The sequence below is a fragment of the Balaenoptera ricei genome, chromosome 20 (assembly GCF_028023285.1).
Source record: "Balaenoptera ricei isolate mBalRic1 chromosome 20, mBalRic1.hap2, whole genome shotgun sequence".
Lineage (NCBI taxonomy): Eukaryota > Metazoa > Chordata > Mammalia > Artiodactyla > Balaenopteridae > Balaenoptera > Balaenoptera ricei.
The window spans coordinates 565,338-588,877 of NC_082658.1; the positions used below are offsets into that span (position 1 = coordinate 565,338).

The following is a 23,540-nucleotide window of genomic DNA, read 5'->3' on the forward strand; positions in this document are numbered from 1 at the left end:
TGGACACCAGCCTCTCGTCCATTTAAAAAGTTCTGCACCCTCCTTCAACCACGCGGAGGTGGGTTCCCGAGCAACCTTGTCTGAGCCTGGGAGCCTCTGTCCTTCTGGCCTGTGACTTCCTCACTCGCAGCCCCGCCACCAGCCACAAGCCACAGACACACCCTTCCCTGGGCCCCAAGTCACACACCGGCTGTGTGGCACGTCAGGGACCTTGGGAGCAGAGGAGACGCACCAGCCCACTAGCAGACGTCTGGCCAGCCCCAAGCCCCGACTTCCACCCCGACAGAAACAGATTTTTATCTCACAGCGTCTGTGGAAACCAAAATCGCCTTTAGAAAAGGCAGGGAGACTTGCATACTTCCTTCTTCCATTAGATCCCGCTGAAACAGAGTGGCAACGGGGGTTGAAGACTACATAATTCAGTGGCACGATGTCTTCATTGATGGCAATCAGAAGCCCGCCCGCGTGGCCGTCTCTACCTGCTCACGCAGCTACCGGTGCCATAAAAGCCAGCGAGAAATGAAAAACAATTTTGTACCCTGTGTCTTAATATGTGTAGACAGGAAAAATGTTCAGACTTGATCTAATTCTGGTGACACGGGCCATCCATCAGATTCAGACGGAAAGAGCCTGCAGGGAGAGCTGACCCAGGGTTTTCTCCTTCCTCAGCACCACCTAACGGACACTCTGCCTCCCCAGTTCCCGCAGGCTGATGGTTACTGGGCCAGGACTCTGTACCAGACACTGTTCATAGCAGCTACACGTAATTCACAACCACCCTCGCGCTGGGCACTGTTATTAAAACGGGGATGTTTAATACGAGTAACTTGTGCATACGGTTATGAGGAGTCAATGAGGCAACACACGTAACCAGGTTAAAACGGGGACTCCGCCTGGCGCAGCGCGAGCGCACAGAGTTCACCCTAACCGGGGTCGTCATCCCCGCTTCACAGATGAGGGGGGTGGCGGCCAAGCCATTCGCCCAAGTTCACCCAGCTAGGGACGGAGGGAGCCGGGATCTGAGCCCCCAGTCTGGCCCCATTCTCTGCCAGCCCAAACCACCCCTCCCTCGCCTCTCAGCCTGGTTCTCGTGAGCTGCAGAGGGGCATCTCCAGACTGCTGAGCTCACCACCTGGGAAACTCTCTCTGCCGGGCAGTGCAGATTCCTCGCTGTCAACGTGCCCAGGCTCTTGCCTACGATAAGAGGGCTGAGCGTTTCAGGTCCTTTTCTCCTTGGCCTTTGTACCACTCAGGTGGATGGACAAACCAGATATTTTCTGTATAAAACAGTGATTATGGAGGAGGGGAAGGAGGCAGCTGAGTGTCCCTGCTGGACGCTGCAGGTTATTCTTGGCTACACCCAGCCCCCTCCATGCTTAGAACCAGTGTCTAGCGAGACACTGCTTTTTCTGCTGATGCTTCCTTCTGGGAGAAGGGAGAAAGGAGGGGGTGGGCGGAGAGCGGGGAGGAAAAGCAGTCTGGCTTCGGAGAAGCTACCCGGCCGCACTGGGCGGCCAGCTCGGAGCCCCCCCAGCAGGCACGCCTCTCCGGAGAGCAGTGCTGCGGCGGGAGGACCCTGGCGGGACAGTCGACGTGGCCCGGCTGGGCGACACAGCACCGGGGTGCGCCTCTGGCAACACCCGCTGCTGGTACGGCTTCCCTGTCCCCAGCACAATGTACGATACCTCAGGAGATGATAGTGAGGATGCCAGTGGTCCAAGCCGCCCCGCCCTCCTTCCCCCCGCGGCCCTGCCCTCCCCCACGCAGCCCAGCCTGGCCGCCTTGAGCCCCGGGCACGGGGTCGTGCAAAGAGCCGGACGGGTTGCTGCAGGTCCAGGAGGGGCCCCCACGAGCCCAGCGTCCCAGGCCCCCCAGTGCTAGCGCGGAAGGAAAGCGCAGCCACTTGGGGGCGAGCGCCTTGGACCAGACGGGCAAGGAGAGAAAAGCGCAGAAGAGGCTGACGTGTTTCTCTGAGGAGCTCGTTCTCAGCACGAGGCTTCCTGTTTCCCTCTCCACCCCCGGGACTTAAGGCGAAACACTGTCTAGGACGCCCCAAGGCCCCAGCGGCCTGCCCGGAGCACCCCTCCCGTGAGCGGGAGGCCCAGGCACACACAGGCGGCCAGGGCCAAGGCCCGCTGGCTTTCTCGGTCCCGGAAGGTGGCCGGTGGCCCCTGCAGGATCGGCGCTGAGCCCACAAGGCTGGGCTCCAGACACACCTCGTGACTCTCAAGAGAGGAAGTCGAGGTGCCGACCGTGCTTCTGAAGAGACTTCAGTATTTCCTGACGGCACGACGGAACCGAAGGCCTGGGGAGGGACCTCAGGGCCCCCAGGAGAGGGCTGGTGACACGGTGGAGAGGCGAGCTTTGCTGTTCTGCACGCTTCCCGGCCGGCAACCCCACCTCACGGGCCCCAGGGCCGCGGGGCCCGGAGGAGCCTGGAAAACGAGCACAAAGCAGGCCCAGTGCGCCCCGCGGCCTGATGCCTCATTTCGTCACCCGCTGAGGCCGCGTGGACGCCCAGCGGGGCCCTGGGCCGGGTGGTCTGCCTTCCGACCCCCGGCCACTGGCTCAGCCCCTGAGAGTCCCACCGACGACGCAGGAAGGGGTGTTTCTTTCCCGAGTGGCCGTGAGGGCTCCATCACACAGAGTAGGTCACGGGCTCTTGGCAACGCTCGTCTCCATTCCTTGACCCAGAAAGGAGGCAAGACTGGCCCCCCGAGGCGGCTGACCCCAGGGCGGGAGCACCAGGGGAGGGAGCTTGTGTGCATCTCACTTTAAAACCAGCCTCACAACTGAACAAGGCAGAGACCGGGGTGGGACTCTGCAGGGTCGGAAGCACAGAAACCTCCAGAACTGCTAAGAGAGGAAAGTGCCTGCTCTCCAAGAGGTCAGGGCAGGACCTGAGATGGCGATGGGGAAGGGGTCCCCAGGGCCTCTCCCAGATTCCCAGGGCACGTCAGGACCCGACGGGACACAGCCCCAGGCCTCCATGCCAGCAGGCCTACCCGTCAGTGTCACCCGGGGAGTTTTAAAGAAATCCCAATGATGCTGGTTTGCTTCCAAGACCAATGACTGCCAGCCCTCTGTTGGGGCTGAAGGAGTGGGGGGCGATGAGGCATCAGTATTCTTTAAAAATCCCAAGTGATTCTAATGTGTAACCAAGGTTGAGAGCCACTCGCTAACTGGGGGACCCTCCCGAGCCTGGAGATGCACAGACCCCACGCTCACGGTTTGATTCATTCACTCTGGACCAGGGCCGAGCCACCCAACGTGGCAGCCGCTAGCCACATGTGTGTCTCGAGCACCTGAAACGCGCATGGCAGGTCCAAGTCGAGATGTTAGTACAAATACACACTGGATTCCTAAGACTTAGCATGAGGAAAGAACGCAAAATATCTCATTAATGATTTGTAAAAACACTGGTTCCGTGGCGAAATGGTATATTGTGCTAAAAAATACATTAGTTTTACCTATGTCTTTATACTTTTTTAATGTTTCCTTAGAGAATTTTAAATTACATTATGTGGCTCACATTATATTTCTATTGGACAGTGCGTGTCTAGAGACTACCTAATTCAAACTGTATTTTCTATAGTTCTGTTTGTAACTTTGTTACCTCTGCTTTTTTCATAATAATTTTCCTTAAACTGCACCTCGTGGTTCCATTTATGTAACATTCTTGAAATGACAAAAATAAAGAAATGGAAAAGCAACACGCGGGAACCTTGCGGGGTGGAACGTCCTGCATCTCGACTGCATTCCTGTCAATACCCTGGCTGTGCTACAATTCTGCAACATGTTACTATCGGGGGAAACTGGGTGAAGGGTACATGGGCACCCTCTGTATGATCTCTTACAACTGCATATGAATCTACAACTTATCTAAAAACTACAAGTTTAATTAGAAAAAAACAGTCTCACCTCTGAAACAGTATCTTTCATACTCTGCGCGAGAGTACTAACTGGTTTATCCTTCTGGAAAGCAATCTGGCAACATGCACTGAGCATTAAGCATTTCACTTCTCTTGGTCCCAACAAGTCTACTTCTGGGAACTGCCGCTAAGGAAACAGACAAAAATACACAAATATGTTGTCTGTACTAGCAAAATGCTAAAAACCACCAAAATGGTTTTCTGAAAGGAAGGCGTTATTTATATGAACTATGGTTTATCCACTCAATCTACCACTACGTAGTCATTGTTGTGAAATGTTAAATGAAAAAAAAGTGAGACACAAAATATCAGTGGTTTGCTGATTTGTTAAAAAAAAAAAAATCTGTTAACGTGGGATGATGAAAGCAAAAATATATGTAGTGGCTGTTTTGATCACAAGATTATGGGTGAATTTGTCTTTTAAAAAAATTTATTTATTTTTATTTTTGGCTGCGTTGGGTCTTTGTTGCTGCGCACGGGCTTTCTCTAGTTGTGGCGAGCAGGGCTACTCTTCGTGGCGGTGGGTGGGCTTCTCATTGCGGTGGCTTCTCTTGTTGCAAAGCATGAGCTCTAGGCGCGCGGGCTTCAGTAGTTGTGGCACACGGGCTCAGTAGTTGTGGCTCGTGGGCTCTAGAGTGCAGGCTCAATAGTTGTGGCACACAGGCTTAGCTGCTCTGAGGCATGTGGGATCTTCCCGGACCAGGGCTCGAACCCATGTCCCCTGCATTGGCAGGCGGATTCTTAACCACTGCGCCACCAGGGAAGCCCAAATTTGTCTTTCTACTTTATTGTCCCTTTTCCCTGATTTTGTTGAATATATGGCACCACATTTTCCCTTAAATGACATAATGATCTTTTCCCTTTTTAAATTAGCGGTCTTCCTGCCGCTAAGGGACAATGCCCCACCAGGGAAGGAGGCGCGCGGCTGACTGCCCCCTGCTGGCTGACCGTGCGCTGCAGCCTGCAGCACTGAGAAGTGGAAACACAGCTGGGACAGACGACCAATTATGGGCAGACTCAGGGCCCCACTCCTGCCTCAAAGCCTCTCAGAGAATCATGGCCTGTTAAGAGGATAGAAAGCAGAGTCTGAAACTTCATAGCTTCTGCGAACTCTGCCAAGATACTTAAGCTTTCTCAGCCTCATTCAGTTAAAGATATAAAATGGTGACAACAATATAAGGCCTGTAAGTGGGGTGACTGAGAAATGAAATGGTGCAGGAGCACAGTGACCTAGGCGATGGGTTCCATTTGACTACATAATGCCGAATTCTTTTCCAAAGCAGTTGTACCAAGTTACACTCCCACCTGCAGTGTGTAAGAGCTCTCATAGCTTCGTATTCTCAGCAACATTTGGTATTGTCAGATTTCTTAATTTTTATCAGTCCCAGTGGGAATAAAATGGTATCTCATTGTCAAATTAACTCACATTTCCATGATGACTAATGATATGCAGTATCTTTTCATGTCTAGTCACAGTCTTGTTCCCATTTCTATGAAACGTCTGTTCGTGTCTTTTTCCCATTTATTTTTCTATTGAGTTCTTCATCTTTTTCCTTATTAATTTACAGGAGCTCTTGAAAGAGTCTGGATATTGATCCTTTGTCATATTTATATGCTAAGACATTTTCTCACAGTCTGAAGCTTTTCTTTTCATTTTCTTTATGGTATCTTCTGAGAGGTCCTTAAATATATTCAAACATACTATTATTCATTTTTGTATGATGATCTTGCATTTAGCAGCTGTGCTGAACAAAAATTCTCCTGGATTTTCTATAAAATGAATGATCATATAGTTTGTGAATATTAACAGTTTTGTAGTTTTTCATTCCAATTCTTATAGTTCCCACTTCTTTTTCTTATCTTGGTGTACTGTCAAGTAACTCTAGGACATAGAAGGGATGGTAGAGACCTACTCAACTGATTTGAAAGAGAATGATTCTAACATTCTACCATCAAGTCAGATATTGTTGACAGTATACCTTAGGATAAAGAAGTCCTCTTCTGTTGCTAGTTTTCTACAAGGTTGTTTTTTTTTTTTTTTTTTTTACAATCATACTGACTTTTATTATCTTTTCTACATGTTTGACGTTTATTTTCCTCCTTTAATCTGTTGAGATAAATTACATGAATAGATTTCCTAATGTTAAACTATTCTTGCATTATTAGTGTAAATCTTGCTTTTGTTGTGATATATATGTATGTATATATATACGTGTGTGTATAACACATTTATATATAATATAGTTTAACATTATATTTATAACATTTGTATGTATATTCATAAATGAAATTGACCTATACTTTTCCCCCAAAGTCCTGTTTAGTTTTGTCATCAAGGTTATATTAGAAATACAATGAGAAACCATTACACAGATGCTAGAATGGCTAAAATCAAAAAGAGAGACAATACTAAGTGTTGACAAAGATCTGGAGCAACTGGAGCTCTCATGCATTGCTGGTGGGAATGCAAAATGGCGCCATTACTTTAGAAGTTCTTATAAAGTTAAACATGTCTTTGCCACACAACCTGGCAATTCCACTCCTAGGTGGGACTACTAGAGAAATGAAAACTATGGTCATGTAAAGGCTTTCATTTGAATATTCATAGAAGACTTATTCATAATAGCCCCAAACTAGAACCAACCCACTGTCCATAACTGGTGAATGGATGAACAAACCATGGTATATCCATATAATAGCAATAAAAAGGAATAAATTACTGATACATATGACACGGATGAATCTCAAAATGCATTATAAGCTAAAGAGTCCCGACACAAAAAACTACGTATTGTATGATTCCCTTTACATGAAATTGTAGAAAAGGTAGAACTATAGGAACAAAAAGCAGATTGGTGATGGTAGCTCCTTGGTTATTTTAAACACATTGGACTTGCTTTACAGACTTTTTTGCATGGTTCTATGATCAAGTTCAAGTTCTACAGTTGACATGCTGATGTCCCCATTTGCTGTCTGTGCTAACTCGCCTCAAGGTAACCCACATCCTCGAGTGGTTTGTAGTTTCTATTGTGAGCTCATCTTCGGCAGGGCTTTTTTCCCTGTGGGAATCCTATGCACTCTGGGTCCTGGACAAGCCCTGGAAAGCAGTTTTGAATTTGATTCCGCTGGGTGAGTCAGGGGTTCTATCAGCCCAGGACCTATTTTTACATTAAATTTTAGTTCAGGATTTCTCCCCTTTGGGGGTGTTGTAAATTTAGACTTTGTACCTATGGGTAGCTCAGTCTTTGCCCTTAGGCTTCTTGAAGGAAACATTCCCCCCCCCCCCCCCCCCCACCTAGAGCATCTGAACAGAGTTAATGTCCTGGCAGCTTTCTTGCACTGGAGGTTAGCAGCCTGCCCATGGAGAGGTCCCAGGGACAACCTCTGGCCTTGTCAGCGCCCAATGTCACATCTCCCTGTTCCTGGGTGGGCGTTAAGATTCTAGACTTGAGTTCCTATGACCATATCTGGGTCCAATATCCCCAGTCCTCCTCGGTGTCAGTTTACATGCTCAAGACTCTGAGTGTGAGTTCCTTGAAGACTTCTGTCTTTCTTATGAGTCAACTATGTATTTAAAAATCTGCCTAAGTGCTGGTCATTGGATGGGTATGTGTTAGCTGGGCTAGCTCTGTTGCCAAAACTGGAAGTCTCTAATTCGGTACCTGCTTTTCATCCCTCTCGCTCTCCTGGGGTTGGGGGGGGGGGGCGGTTACCAGAAGTTCTAACATGCCCACCCAGCATTATGGAGCCAGCGAGAGGAGGAAAGACTGTTTCTTTCTACTTTTCTGAATTTCCCAACGTGCGGTAACAAGCACAAATTATTTTTCCAATTGGAATGTGTATGTGTGCGTGTAAACTTTCATTTAAAAGTTAGCGAAGGATGACCTATATATAAAGAAAAAATACATTTTAAACCAGAGCAACTTCCTGGCAGAGGGGGGCTGGCAGTGACTCCCCACCCCTGTCCCCAAAGACAGCCTTCCCGGCTCCTTCCTGGGGCATAATCCAGCCTGCCTCAGGCTTTTGCAATGTTCTATTTTTGTTTTCATTATTTAACTGTGTCCCAAATACACGCCCAAGTGGAGTGCTTGGTTCCAGAGCTTAATGGTCAGCTGACCTCCGTCTGCAAACGCCCAAGTCATACTGAGCGCGGCAGGCCATCAACGGGGCCCTGGGGCATCTTCCCGAGGTCAATTTCAGTCCAAGGCTGAAGACCATGGAGGGGCTGGGGCTGCCCAGGGGACACCCAGGAGGGGGTGAAGCAGGTGGCACACGGCAGGAAGGGGACGGTGCTGGGGACAGAGCACGCAGACGCGTGGGCAGCGTCCGCCTGCAGCTTGCCTTCGGGAGCTACGTGGCTTGTAGGGCTGGAGGCCGGCTGTCCATCACCTTGTTCTCGCACCCCTCCTGGCTTGCTTAGGATTCGCAGCTCAGCTCCTGGCCCGACTGGCTAGGAGCCGCACTGAGAACCACCTTTTGGAGGACTAAGGGGTTTGAATTCTTCTTTCTCATCTCCTTTCTTAATTATTTAATTGCTAGACCTTTCTGGTGATCTCAACGGTATCTTCCAACCATCCAACCCCACAAAGGTTACACACTCGGGAGCCTGGAACACAACGGGGTGTGACGTTGACCCCCCAGCATTAAAGATGTTTCACTAAATGCTTTCATACAAGGCTGGGACCTCATGAGCTCCCTCCGTCAAGCGGAGGAAGACGCCGTTACGGATGGCGTGATCCATCTGCAAGTGAGAAAACAGGCTGCGAGAGGTGTCCTGCCCAGGGAGGCTGCGTCAGGACATGAACTTGCGTCTTCTGGGGCACAGGCCTCTGTCTGTGTTCACTCTGTTCTCCCCACAAAGACACAGGATGCTCTTCCCAGGCAGACCCAGAACAGAGCCCCAGACTCCCCAGTGCAAGCCCCAGGATGCGGGGTCAGGGGGCACGCTGAGCTGATCCAGGCTGGGTCGGCCCCTCCCTGGGGTAGGCGTGGCCCTGAGGCTGCTCTCCCGCTGCCCCCCGCCCTGGACCGGCCTCAGCCCCCTCCGCGGCCCTGCCCGCGTCCAGTGCGCTGCCCTGGGGCCCTCAGATGATGAGTGGTCCTCGCCCTCCCCACAACAGCACATTCATCAGGAGGCAGACAGACGTTCCAATCTGGACGGGAGGGAGAGGAAGGGGAGGAAATCAATAACCAGGAATGATGTCTCTATATTGTGCCTCCCATGCTTTATTTCCCTCGGCAAAGGCAGGACGCGAAAAAAATGCTGGCGGCAGTTTGATACTAATTGATCTTGACGTCGGGTGAACCCAGGGGTGCTCCCTTAATGGCCAGCCATCGCCGGCTGGCACTCGGGTCGAAATGGGCTCTCAGTCAACACGCACGGGCCACCCGCGTATCTGAGTTGGACATCCTGGCTTCTCTCTGCTCACAGCGCCGGGGCTGCTCAGCGGGGTCTGAACGCAAGTCGCCAGCTGGCTGGGCTCATCGGGAAAAGGGCCGAGAAAACAGAAGCAGGGTCTCCCAAACCCATCTTTCCTGCAGACGTGAAAATGCCTGCCGTGGGCTCAAACACCTTCACAGCTGAGCTGAAATCCAAGTGGTACGAACAGCATTGTCAGCCAGCAACACTTTAGTCTGAGTCGGTACAGCCTTGTCCTCAGTGGGGACAGTCACAGGGTCTAAGGAGCGCAGGAGGTGATCCACGCAGAGGGCCCAGCCCACACCTGGCCCTGTCGTGAGCTGCTCTTAAAGCCAAGCTCTGGCCTTGGCCCTCTGGCGCCCAACTTGTCTGGCATCAACTGTTTTGCCAACTGTGTGCTCTCACCTGGACCTTTCAGCTGACCCCGCAGGCCTTCCACCTTCTCATCTGGGGATCTGAGAGAATACTTCTTGGTACAGGTGCTAAGATGATGAAATACAGTAGTGTAGGTAGGGCTGGGACAGCTCCTAGCCCATGCCAGCTGCCCCCCTGAAGCCTCTGGAAGATTCCCGTGGGGGGCTGGCTGAGGAGAGGGCATCGGAGTGCTTGGAGGTCCGGAGCAATGTGCCGTAGGAAGGTTTCAGGGAGGCAGCTGAAGGTGCAGAAGGCAGAGTGGGTACCACGTGCCTACGACGGCTCTCAGAGCTGGGGCTCAGAGGCGGGTGCCAGGCCCAGCCTCTACCCTCACCAAATCGAGTCCAGTGCTACTAAGCCCACAGCCTGGGGCCCTTTTCTTTGCATCCTCGGGGGCAATCACTGCCCCCAGAGCAAAGGAAGCAGGAGAGGTGGAAGGACCTTCCTGCTGCAAGTTCACAGCCCGGGCTTTGTCCCAAAAAGTTACAAAAGCCAAGCATTCCTCACTCACATTTGCTCTGGGTCCAAATCCCAGCTCTATCACTAACAGTTGTGTGACCTTGGGCAAGTCACTTCACCTCTCTGGACCTTAGTTTCTGCATCTCTAAAGGGAGGATAAAAATGGAACCCTCTTGACGGAGCCATGTGAAGATTGCGGAAGGTGTAGTCACTCACCTAGCGCTGTGCCCAGCACCCAGGAGCCCCTCCAGCTGGGTTTGCTCCCATTATAATTACATCCTGGTTCTTTTTTTTTTTTTTAATTTTTATTGGAGTATAGTTGATTTACAATGTTGTGTTCATTTCAAGTGTACAGAAAAGTGAATCTGTTACACATACACATATAGCCTCTCTTTTTTATATTCTTTTCCCATATCGGCCATTACAGAGTACTGAGTAGAGTTCCCTGTGCTGTACAACAGGTTCTTACTAGTTATCTATTTTATATACAGTAGTGTGTATATGTCAATCCCAATCTTCCAATTTATCCCTCCCCCGCTTACCCCCTGGTAACCGTAAGTTTGTTTTCTACATCTGTAACTAATTCTGTTTTGTAGATAAGTTCATTTGTACCCTTTTTTTAGAGTCCACATATAAGCGATATCATAGGATATTTGTCTTTCTCTGTCTGATTTACTTCACTCAGTATGACGATCTCTAGCTCCATCCATGGATAGAGCTAGAGCAAGCGGCATGATTTTGTTCTTTTTTTATGACTGAGTAGTATTCCACTGTATATATGTATGTACCACATCTTCTTTATCCATTCCTCTGTTGATGGACATTCAGGTTGCTTCCACGTCTTGGCTATCGTAAACAGTGCTGCCATGAACATTGGGGTGCATGTATCTTTTCGAATTATGGTTTTCTCTGGATATATGCCCAGGAGTGAGATTGCTGGATTATACGGTAGCTCTATTTTTAGTTTTTTAAGGAACCTCCATTACATCGTGGTTCTACCAACACACACCTGTGTGGGGCTGGGGGGGATTGGGGGGGTGGCACAAGAACTCCTTCTGCAGATTTTTGCATCTGAAGGTGAGTAGGATTCCTGCCACAAATGCTCTAGACTGTTGAAGCCCAAAAAGGGGCTCCAGCCGCCCCCTTAACTCCTATGGCTGCAAGGGCTTCGCTTGAAACAAGGGCCCCAGATCTTGACCTGGGGTTAGACAACCAGCAGACCTGGCAAGTGGAAGGAAGGAGAGTGGGGTTGGGTGCCAGGATCCCTCCTGCCCCAAATCAGCAGGTCCCTTCGAGCAGCTGGAACAGGTGACCAAGGCAAGGAGGGAGGGCGGGAAAGAAGCTGGTGTTTGTGGATTTCTGCCTTGACCAGCAGTGTCCCAGGTGTTTCTCTACACAACAACCCTCGTCCCCCAGTGATTCTGTGAGCACCGCCCTGATGTCCCCCACTCACAGGCGTGGGAACCAAGGCTCAGAGAGGACACAGAGCTGGCCTGAGGTCACACAGACAGTGACCAGTGGGGGTGGCCTCTGGGCCCAGCTTCTGAGATCACAAAGCTGCTGGTGGCCCCAAATTACCACCCAGACAGGAGTCGTGTCCAGGGGGCTCAGGCCGTGGGGTCCAGGTTGTCAGGGTTAAGATCTAGGAGAGGGACTTCCCTGGTGGTCCAGTGGTTAAGACTCCGCGCTTCCACTGCAGGCATAGGTTCGATCCCTGGTTGGGGAACTAAGATCCTGCCAAAAAAAGATCTAGAAGAAAGGTCAAGATCACTGCTACAGGGCACTGCAAGGCCAGAGGTGGTCTCAGAGTGGAGCTGGAGTTCAAGGTGGGTGGGGAGAGCGATTAGGCTGTCCTGATGCAGAAGGTTAAAAAAAAAAAAGACCTTTTCCATGCACAGAGCAATCCCACCCGCCTTCTCCAGGAGACAATATCCTCTCCATGAAACAGGTGGGGGCCCTCCTGACCACATCACTCACAGCCCATCCCCTGAGCTCCATCAAAAACACGCCTCGTGCCCTGGAAGGATGAAGCTGGCCTCGGTGCTGTGCATCCACCAGCCCCAGAGCACGTGCCACTCTCCTGCAGAGCAAGGTGAGGCTGGCCGAGGCATCTTGGGCCTCTGGGATGAAGAGGTGAAGTGAAGGTCACCCATCAGGGAGCAACCACCTATTTTGAGACCAAGTGAGATTTACACCAGAAGTCACCTGCCTCCCAGGGCAACGGCTGGGGGTGGGTGGGCGGGGGTGTCTGGATATATCACCCCCAGGGAAGGCACTGCCGGAAAGCACGCCAACACGTACTGCCCATGAGTGCCAGGACGGTGCTCCCAGCACCATGCTCAGTGGGGCCTCTGTTCGGAAGGCAAAGCCGTGCTGAGCCGGGTACAGAGTCAGGACCCAGAAACACAGTGACGCTCCTGTGAGCCTGAAGCCCCCGACCTTGGCTCCACGCGAGCACTGGAAGAGAAGAGGCTGGCGGTCAGGAGTGCAGAGCCCCGGAGCTCGAGCTCTGGTTCTGTCACCAAGCAGCTGTGTGGCCTTGGACAAGCTGCTTCGCTGTCTGAGCCCCTGTGTGATCCTAAAATATGGGTAGCCAGAGTTCGAAAGGTTTTTGAGAAAATAAGTTTTGGAGACAATGTGGGGAAATCGGAACCCTCATACATTGCTGGTGGGAATGTAAAATGGTGCAGCCGCTGTGGAAAACAGTTTGGTAATACCTCAATAAGTGAGACAGAGAATTACCATATGTCCCAGCAATTCTATTCCTAGGGATACACCTCAAAGAATTGAAAACATATACTTGTACATGAATGTTCATAGCAGCATTATTCATAATAGCCAAAAGGTGGAAATGACACAAATGTCCATCAACTGATGAATGGATAAACAAAATGCAGTATATCCACACGATGGAATATTATTCAACCATAGAAAGGAAACAAGCCCTGATCCATGCTATGACATGGATGAACCTTAAAAATATAATGCTAAGTGAAAGAAGCCAGACACAAAAGGCTACATATTGTGGGAATCCATTTATATGAAATGTCCCAAATAGGTAAACACACAGAAACAGAAAGCAGGTAAGTGGTTGCCAGAGCCTTAGGGAGGAGAGAGTGGGAGTGACTTACTGGGTGGGTTTCCTTTTGGGGGGATGGAAACGTTCTGGAACTAGATAGTGGTGATGGTTGCTCAACATTTGAATGTACTAAACGCCACTGAATTCTGTATTTTAAGATGGTTAAAACGGTAGATTTTTTTGTTATGTGTATTTTACCACAATAAAATCCCCTACAGATTGCATCTATTTATATCAAAGACAATGATTCACCACAATGTAAGGAGCGTATACCAAAAGTGTGTGCATATGAGCAATTATGGGGGGGATGTTGCCGGGGGGGATTAGAGGAGACCCCAGGGACACAACTCCAGGACTTGCCTTTATGTCTGGTAACTGACCCCGAGAGGGGCCGTGATCAGCACCAGCAAAACAGGCTCCGTGGGGCAAGGCAGACCTGTGAAGGGCAGAGGAAACACTGGACACTGATTGCAGAGACCAGTGGGAGCGAATGCCGTTCAAAAGCAGGTAGGACGCACCCTGGGGAGCCCCTGGTTTACGGGGCAGGTGAAAAGCAGAAGATGCTGGCGGTGCCGGGGGCAAGTCAGCTGATGGAGGAGATGCTGCAGAAGCACAAACTCGGCCTGTAACTGGGGGACATCTGGGGGGAGGGGACACCCGAGCTGAGTCCATTACATCACCTGGTTCCCGTCCGGAGAAGAGTTTTGGTTTTAAATGAAGGGAAGAAGGGAATTTTGGAAGAGTCAGACCCCGAGCCCAGCGACTTGTTTACATTTTCCCTGTACAAATTCCAAGGGTCTCAGAAAGCATGTCGGGTTCCTCGGGCTCAAACCCTCCTCCACCATTTATGCACTCTGTGACTCTGGACAAGTTACCTGACCTCTCTGTGTCTCAGCTCTTCACCTATAAAATATGGTTAATAACAATAACCTCATTGCGTTGCTTGGCAGATAAGGCGGGTGGCGCACGCAGCCCGGGAGACCCAGGCTCGGACACACCGTAAGAGCTACTGTCACGTATCCACTCCCTTTATGCTTGACTGTGGCTTTGGGGCCAGGGTCACCGACAAGGTCGCCTATAAGGTCCCACTGGCTTCCTTCTTTCCCAGCCCCAGACTTCAGCAGAATCTCTTTCAGGCGTCACCAAGAGGGTGGTGGGCTCCGAGTCCACAGGGCCAGGAAGACAAAGCAAGTGACCCCCACATGTGGAGCACCGTGGGCTGCTGCCCGACGTCGGCACGATGTCTGTCGTCTCCATTTAATTTTATCACTGCGCCACCCAATGTGGAACCGCTCTCCCCTTCGTGTTAGAATTAAGGAAGCTGGGCTCCAAGAAGTAAGATAACTGGCCCAAGGTTACACGGGGCGGTCGAGCTCCCAGCCCCCACTGCCCACTCTGGGGGATGAGGTGGTGAAGAGCCTGGAGTCGCAGCTCCCGCTGGCGCTGACCCGCCGAGCCCGACGCCCGGTCTGCAAAACAGACGTGACCGTAAGGTGCATCTCCTACGGATCAGGTGGCGCGAGGCTCATGCAAGACCTCGCGCTGATAAGCGCCCAGGCGACATCAATTCCATTGTTACCTGTACTACAATCGAGGGGGCGGCTCCTCGTAGCGGGAAGACGGCCCAGGGACCTGCGCCCCCCAGGGGCCTGTCCCGCTGCCCGGCTCATCCTCTCAGGACCCCAGAGGGTGCGGGTGCCCCCTCCCAGGCCTCGGCTCTCTCACCGGGTCAGGATCTCCCCTCCTGCCAAGCTGCAGAGAGCAGAGCGCCTGCAGCTCTGCTGGAAACCCTGCTGGGCGAGCAATTCGACACTGGCTTATTCCAGGGGTCCCGGCTTCCCCACTACTCAGGGCCAGGCTGGCTGCGGGCTCCTGCCCAGGCGAGAGCGGCCCCTCCCGGCGACCTCTGCCCCCAGGGCCTCGGTGTCCACCCTCGGGCACCCGTCGGGGCCCTGGCGCACTGTCTCCCTCCGAGAAGGGCTCCCGGAAGCCCCGACTCTGGAGCAGGAAGGCCTTCGGCAGCATCCCGGCTGGGCTGGGGTCCAGGCAGCCTGGGCTTGGACTCTGGGGACGTGGGGACGCCCCCAACATCAGGCGACAACTCCAACGGGGGCAAGTTTGCCCAAGACAACACCAGGGCTGCTCCTGCCAACTCAAGATTCTGCCCCCTGGAATTACACACGATGGGTCTCATTTCCCAAACGTTCTGCCGTAAAAAGGAACTACTACAGTAGCGGGAAATTAAAACAATAAACAACGAGGGTCATCACAACCGAAGCGCCCCTCCTTCTAAATGCAGCTCTTGAAACGTCCTGTCCCCCCGCCCCTCCAAGCCTTTCCTCTCCCTGCTCAACGCCTGCCTGTGCTTAGGTGCTGGCTTGGGGGACGGCGTGGCAGAGGGCCCCCTCGGGCACTGGAGAGACCTAGCTTCCACCCCTGCTTCGCCACCTTCAGCCACGTGGTTTAGGCGAGTTACTTTACGTGTCCGAGCCTCTGTCTCCTCATCTGTAAAATGGGGATAATAAAGCCCATTGCCCAAGACTGCTGGGGGGGGGGGTGGATTTAATTAAATGGTGTGACAAGCAGCAGGTACAAATCAGATGCCACAGAAGTGGTGGAAACGACCGTTAGCCACTGTCTTCTGGAAATGTCCAACCTCAGCCTCTTTCCGTTTGCCTGACATGTGGGACTGAGAGAAACTTACCCTCCCTGCTCCTGGGCCCTGGCCTGGCTGCCCACGGCCGCTGCCCTCTCTCCCAGCCCCGCTCCCTCTGCCCCAGGAGCGGGTCACACACAGCCGACTGGATGCGCTTGCTCTCTTTAAGGTCAAACCAGCGTCCTGGGGTTCCCGTGGCCCGGCGTGTGCAGCGGACACACCCGGGCAGACACGCCTGAGGATGGAAGGGCTAAGAGAGCCCGGGTCCTCTGATGAGGAAATCAGAGGACAAGGCCCACTCGGGCTCCAGGACACGCCTGAGGCCTCCCTGATCAACTCTCGCTTCTGCGCGGGCTGCTTTAGCAGAAAGAGCTCCTAGGCTTTGGGCCCTGAGAGACCTGGGTTCAAATCTCCGTCTGCCACTTATTAACCGCGTGACCGTGGGTGGAGGCTCAGCCTCTCCGAGCCTTGGGCTTCTCAGCTGTTAAGTTTGTTTGCAACCAAAAAAAATTTAGAAAAAAACCCCACTCACCCCTAAAACGCTCCCAACAATGTTGTCATTATCACCCTCATCTCACCAGCGAGGAAACCTGAGAGACCAAGTCGCTTGGTCAAGGCTGCTGGGCAGTGATCGGTGGAGGGCAGGTGGGAACCCGCCAAGGCCACACTCAGCCCCTCACTCCCCGCCGGGCTCCGGGGGCAAGCCACCCCCCAACCCATCATTTTGACATTTTAAGGCTGCCCTCTGTAGACCACCCACTAAACCCATGTGGATGCGGCAGGCGGCTGGGGGGTCGGGAGGGCCAGAGGAGTTGGGGCGCCACTAAGGCTCACCAGGGAAGCGGCGCCCTCTTCTGGCCGTTGCTTCTCGTGCAACAAGGCGGCCTTCACTTTCCCCCCTCCACACCTCCTTCATCTCACTGGAGCCCTGGGTCCAGACTTTTTCTCGGACTCAAGGCCCCACTGAGCTCTAGAGCTGGGAGGCCTTCGGAGGTGGTGGCAGGACGCTCTGCGAGGGAGGGGCTGTGATCTTCCCCCAAGCATCCCTGCCCCTCCGCACGCAGCCGGGGTTCCGGAACATGCGTGGAGAAAGTGGCTCCTCCCTCCCACCTTTAGCAGATGAGACAGAGTGACCCAGAGAGGAGCGGGGCCTTGCCTAAGGCCACCCAGTAAGAGGAAGTGGGCTCGACCCATCCCCAGGCCAGGGCGATCCTGCCACAGGCGCCCCGCCCAGAAGACTCGCGCACGGGCAGCAGAGGCACAGCTGGGCAGGATGTGTCTCTGGGTGGAGGCAGAAAGGGCCATCCACCCACCGGGCACCGTCTTCGCGTGAACCAAAGATTCCATCAGTGAGCACTGGGGCCTGCCTGGAAAGTCGGAGGGCCCGGGACATCCCATCATCCCCAGAAACCGCGGCCCGTGGAGACCACGGAGCCACCTCTGACGGCCACCTGCCCAGGAACCGACGGGGAAAACTCACAAAGACGCAGCACGCCCGACGGGGCACATACGCTCACCTCCCGAGAGGGGCCTCACTCCCTCCCGAGCACACACCGACACCCCCGTGTGTCCGACGGTCCAGAAACGTCCTTCCTGGGGCCTCTCATCACCGCAATCCCCCCCCAGGGAAGACACCCCTGCACGTCGGGGGGCAAAGGGGACTGAGGGCGGCACTACCAGGGAGGTCGCCTGCCCATCCCATCAGGGATCCTCTTTTCTCAACTCTCAACTCTCTGCGGTAAGTTTTAAACCCACCTTTCCAGGTAGCAACCTATTTCTGACGTGAGTCACTTGAAAAGCGATTGATTGAGATTCTCTAATGTAGAGTTTTGGGGGCTTAGCGGTCATAGAGTCTCAGTGAACATGGCCTGCGGGGACAGCCCCAGGCCCTGCCCCACCAGAGGGTGGGTCTGGAGCTTCAGGCCCGCTTAGCTCCCACGGAGAGCCAGGCCGGCATCCTTGCAGGAACACGGCAGAGCCTGGCCCCCCCAGGGAGGTGGTGACTCAGAGGGGTGGTCCCTCTCTCTCAGTTCCCGGGGAGGCGGAGGGAGTGGGAGCGTTTAGCTTCCCTCGACCTCCCTCCGGAGATTTGGGCTTTGACCTCACCAGATGGCATTGCTGCAGCTCAGTGAACGGATGCACGAATCCAGAACAAGAGCCTGTGGCTGGGACAGATGGGAGGCTGCTGCCCGCCGCCTGGCTTCCTGGGGGCACGCGTGCTCGGACAGGGACGGGGCACGAGGGGACAAAGGATGACACACCCCTCCCGACAGCACCCCTCCCCTGAGAAACCGAGGCTCAGCGAGGTTCCGGGACTAGTCCAAGGCCACACACAGCTAGTAAGGGACTGAGCTGGGATTTGAACCCACTTCTGTGGGGCTCCAAAGTCCACGTTTTAGTGTCAGACAGCAGAGCGCGGACCACTCAAGTTCATGTCCCCGGGCTAACCCCACACTGCCTAACCCTTCTGGGCTTTGAAACGTGAGGTACGGAAACAATGCTCACCTTAGAGGACAGCTGGGAAGACACGTGGAAAAATGCTTGGGCTGGTGTTTGCACCCAGCGGGCAGTGGGCAGTCTCTGGGCTCCTGTACACCCAGAGACACAGCTGCCGGCCTTGCGGCGGCCTCGTGGCCCAGGGGGGCCTATCTGACTGTTCCCCACCTCTTCACACCACCTCCTGTCCCTGCGCTTTCTCTTCCTGCTGCTTGCAAGGCCCTTCCGCCCCTTCCAGCCTCTGCCCCGGGGCCCCCTCACCAGCGAGGCCCTGCCCGAGCGCCCCTGGAAGATGGCACGGCCTGCCCACCCCGCCTTGCCTTTCTCTCTAGCGTCTGCACCACGCAGCCTGCTGGATGTGTCCCTTCTTTAGCACACACGGTGTTCATCTCCCTCTTCAGAACGTTTGCTTCTAAGGGAACAGGATGGGATTCCGTCCATTTTGTCTGTAGCTGTAGCCCCAGCAGTTGTCAGCAGCGGGTGATGCTGGCTCCTGGGGGACAGTTTTGGATGTCACCAAGGGAGGAGGGTGCCCGTGGTATTTAGTGGGTAGAGGCCGGGCATGCTTCCAAACACCCTGTGGTGCACAGGAACCCTCACACCCCAAAAGAATACTCTGGCCCCAGACGCCAATAGTGCCACAGTTGTATCCCCATACTGACAACAGTGGCCAGCCCGTACACAGTAGGTGCTCAATGAATAACTGATGAAGAATGAAGAGGTACTATCACCCTTGTCGCCACCATTGTTATTATTTAAGAACAGAAACGGTTAAGAATAATCTTTAAGAATGGCCATCAGGGAACTTCCCTGGTGGCGCAGTGGTTAAGAATCCACCTGCCAATGCAGGGGACACAGGTTTGAGACCTGGTCCGGGAAGATCCCTCATGCCGCGGAGCAACTAAGCCCGTGCGCCGCAACTACTGAGCCTGTGCTCTAGAGCCCGCAAGCCACAACTACTGAAGCCCACGCACCGCAACTACTGAGCCTGCGCTCTAGAGCCCGTGAGCCACAACTACTGAGCCCACGAGCCACAACTACTGAAGCCCGTGCGCCTAGAGCCCGTGCTCCGAAGCAAGAGAAGCCACCGCAATGAGAAGCCCGCGCTCCGCAACGAAGAGCAGCCCCCGCTCGCCACAACTAGAGAAAGCCCACATGCAGCAACGAGGACCCAATGCAGCCAAAAATAAATAAATAAAATAAATGTATAAATAAATTAATTAATAAAAAAGAATGGCCATCAGGTCGTCCTGGGGAGCCATAACTTCTTGGCTCTGGCTTGAGCTCTGCCCTCAGCAGCGCCCGGACGGGCTGCAGACTGGTCACTGCTGGGCCACCATCAGGCGGGGCCAGTCCCTGGCTCAGGTCCCGAGGGCCCACGCGATGCTGGCCTGCCCCTCCCGCAGCGGGCCTGCTGGCGCCCCTCAAGCCCCCGCCCGCCAGCACTGGCCCCCACGCCGGGAGGCTCAGGGTCGCGTGCCCAGCCGGGCCAGGGGCCTTTTAGGTGACCCCAGCCGAACCCTGCACCCCCAGGCCTTCTGAGTGAATTATGCTGTGTTGCTCTTTTCGAGAGAAGGCCATAGGAGGGTGTGGGGATGTGTGAGGGGCCACAGGTGTTGGACCCTCCCCGGCCCAGCTCGGCCCAGCCTCTTGCCTACCTGACAAATTACCCCTGACAGTTTTAAATGGCCAGCGCGGCTATCCCAGGCTCTCCCAAGGCAGAGAGCACCACCTGTAATACGGAATACATCACACACCACGTGGCCGTGCTCTCACGGGGAAGGGAGGGCAGCGTGAAAAGGAAGGCGCTGGCTCTGCCCCAGCCACAGGACTGGAGGCTTCTATCGGCTCCCTCAGCAGGCCACCCAGCCCACAGTCCCGCTGAGAATTCCCACTGAGGTCCACAACTTTCCTGCCTGCTGCCCGCCCCCGCCCCATCTCCCCAAGCCCTTCCTTCTCCTGAGGGGCCTCCTTGGGCTCCCCGCTGAGCCTTTCTCTGCAGAACCCAGAGGCTGGCACATCACCTTCCTCTCCCACTCTCCCCACTTTCTCTTTCCTCCCCCCTCTCTCTCCCCTCGCAGGTCCTGAAAGCTTTTAAACAAGTCACCGATGCTAAGGTTTAGTAGCTGACTTAACTGGGTACAAGGCCATAGACAAAGGAATGAGTCTCTAATGGTGGAGCGTTAGGCAGCAGACTGCTAGGTTTGGGGGAACAGGATATTTGGTGAGCAGGGGTTTTCCTGGTGTTCCTGAGGTTACGTGTAGCTTGGCCCCGATTCCGCCAGGGAGGAAGGCTGACCCCAAACCCAGGATGGGCTGAAGGAGCAGGTGTGTGCCCAGTGACCACCCGGAATGAGCCAGGACGCCGTGCAAGGCAGGCCCAGGGCACCAAGGGCTAGAAGGTAGGGCTTGGTGGAGACTGGATTCCAACTCTCCCAGCTGCCTTCTGGGCACCCGAGCGCAATCTGTGAGCTACCTGATCAAAGACTCCCACCCCTGCCCCAGCTCTAGGATGGCATGAGGCGTCTTGGCGGCACTGGGCCCTTTCAATGCAACATCCAAGAATCAGGCCGGGGCTGCAGGAAGCAGAGACGACCGGCCCTGGTCATCTGCTACGAGCCCAACACTGACACCTGTGTCCTTGCATTGCGCACGCCCCTGGCCCCATTGTACAGAGGAGGAAGCTGAGCCTCCAGGACTCGGCCAAGGTCCAACAGTCAGAGAGCCGGCTGCGGCTGGAGCCCATGTTTTCCACCATGACCTAAGGTGGCCTCCTCAGGTCAAGTGTGAACAATTCAGGCAACCTCCCCCTGCATTCCCTCCCCCAACCCAAGTCACGGAACCCCAACTCACAGCCTGAGAACGGCCAAGGTCTCAAAGCCTGCTGCCAGCTGGGGGGTGGGTGCGTGCAGCCCACCAGGAGGCCAGGAATCTCACAGCCTGGACGCGTGTGCACAGGGCAGCCCTGGCTCCACCCCGCCCCCGGGGGCACCCGCCGAGTTCCACATGTGAGAGGGAGGCTGAAGTGTGTCGGGGGGTGTCTCAGGCACAGCTACAATTTCCACCCTTTCTAAGCACCCTGGGGACCTGGCCCTGTGACGAGATGTCCCCAGCTACCTCAAGCTGCCAAGTCAGCAGAGAAGTGAGGCAGAGCTAGTGCTTCTCAGGCGGGCGGGGGGCTCCGGAGGGAGCGCTGGCTATGGGGTCAGCAGAGGCTGCTGCCAACCCCGATGCCCACGGTCCTGGGGTGTCCTGGAGCCAGGACACCAGATCCGAGCCCAAGTCCCCCGGTGCCCACCTCCAGGGCAGTCCAGGCTGTTAATTCATCAGACCCTGGGGATGTGGAGATGAGGGAGTGCGTCCGAGCTGGCCGGGAGGCAGGTCCCATCTTGTGATCCCCGTGGAGCAGTGGCCAGCACTGGTGACAGCCGGAGTGTGACTTCTGTCAAACTAAGACAGGCCCCCACCTGGGGACCCTCTCCCGGGTCCTGCTCTCGTCCAGTCACTGATAATTCAGTGCAAAGTGGGTGAATCCTTCCCTTAACGAAAGTCCTCAACCATGAAAAGGGACACCCGTGTGCCTGGCAGGCCCCAGGGGCCAGACGAGAGCCTGTGGCCCCAGCCTGCTCACAGGCACCCCGGTCAGCGCTGGAGGGGCTCAGGGACCCCCCCAAGCCAGGTCCCAGGGAATCACCTCTTCAGCCCTGGGAAGAGGCAGTCTGACTTCATTTAACAATTTGTAGCACACTGCATCTCCATCAATTGCCGGATTAGGATGAGGGCAGAGACAGGTCAAGTAATTAAAATGGGGAGGGGGCTCTGGCGCGACTGGGGAAATATCCTGGTGTGTGCCTGGGGGCTGCCGTCTCACACTCTGCACCTGCCTGCAGGTTCCCCAGCGCCTCCCCGCGTCGCCCCCGCGTCTCCCCCGCCGCCCCCGTGGCCTCCCGCAGGGACACTTCCTCCTAACCCCGCCGGACCGAGCATCCCCGCCAGGCCCACCACCCCGCGGCCAGGCGGACCCGTCCCGGGCAGGCGGACCCGCGGGGCTGTCTGACCACCGGGGGAGGGAGGCCACCCGGCAGGCTGCGGTAAGCGGGGCATTCGACCCGCGTAGACGGACGGCCCAGCTCGACAGGTGGGGGTGGGCTTCCCCGCCCGCACTAGCCGGATAATGGCCGCCGGCGCTCTTCGAGTTTGCTGTGGGGCGTCCGCCCTCCGCTTCGGGGTGGGCAGCGCTGCAGCGTCCGCACAGGGGGGCGTCATCACCCCCCCTCACATCCCGAGACAGACAGACAGACGCGCACACGCACGCGCACACGCACACGCACGCCCCCCACCCCGCCCCTTCCTCTCCGCGCCCGCCCGGGATGCGCGCACGCGGGCTCTGCGGCCCCCGCCCCGCGGTAACGGGGGGGAGCTTGTCCCCTGCGGGGCCCACGCGGCGACAGCCGGTCTCCCCCGGTCCTCCCGGCTCCTACCTCGCTGGAGCGGCAGCGCCCCCGGCCGTGGTCGAGCGTCCCTCGCAGGCTCCGCGCGGGGCAGGAGGTACCGCGCGAGACTCCGGGGCGCCCGCCCCGTCCGCCCGCACGAACCGCCCGGCGCCAGTGGCCGCGGCCGCCGCTCGAGCCGCGCGGGGAGTGGGCGGGGCCGGGGCGGGGCCTCATCCCGCACTGCGAGCCGTCGGCGGGCTTGGGGACCCTGAGGACACTGGGTCCACCTGGGAGGTGCGCACATCTGGGGAAGCACCTTCGCGGTGTTTGCAGGTGGGGAGTCGCGGGCTGGGGTCTCGGGGAGAGGAGTTCGGGGGCCACGTAGAGCTTGGCCGAGCCCTCCCGGACTTGAGTCAGATTTACCTTCAGATTTCAGCTGCTGCTGCTGTTTAACCAGCATCATCACTGCCATCATCAAAACAACTCCACCACCAGCTAGTATGTATTGATCACTCCCTGTGCACTAGGCACGGTTCAAAGCGCTTTGCTCCCATGAAATCCTCCCTCCGAACAACCCCACTGTACGGATGAGAAAACTGAGGCCCGGAGTCCTGAAGCGATGTGCCTGAGGACACGCGGTGCAGCTCAGTCT

The 23,540-nt window shown here is 55.1% G+C and overlaps 1 protein-coding gene across 1 annotated transcript in view; it reads right to left on the reverse strand.

Moving 5' to 3' along the window:
- CACNG5 (calcium voltage-gated channel auxiliary subunit gamma 5) overlaps positions 1-22,976 on the reverse strand; it is a 41,123-nt gene extending 18,147 nt beyond the window's left edge. The window contains exon 1 of the mRNA XM_059907678.1: positions 22,937-22,976. The gene's annotated coding sequence lies outside the window, so the exon portion shown is untranslated. The remainder of the gene's footprint in view (positions 1-22,936) is intronic.
- Positions 22,977-23,540: the final 564 nt, after the last annotated feature.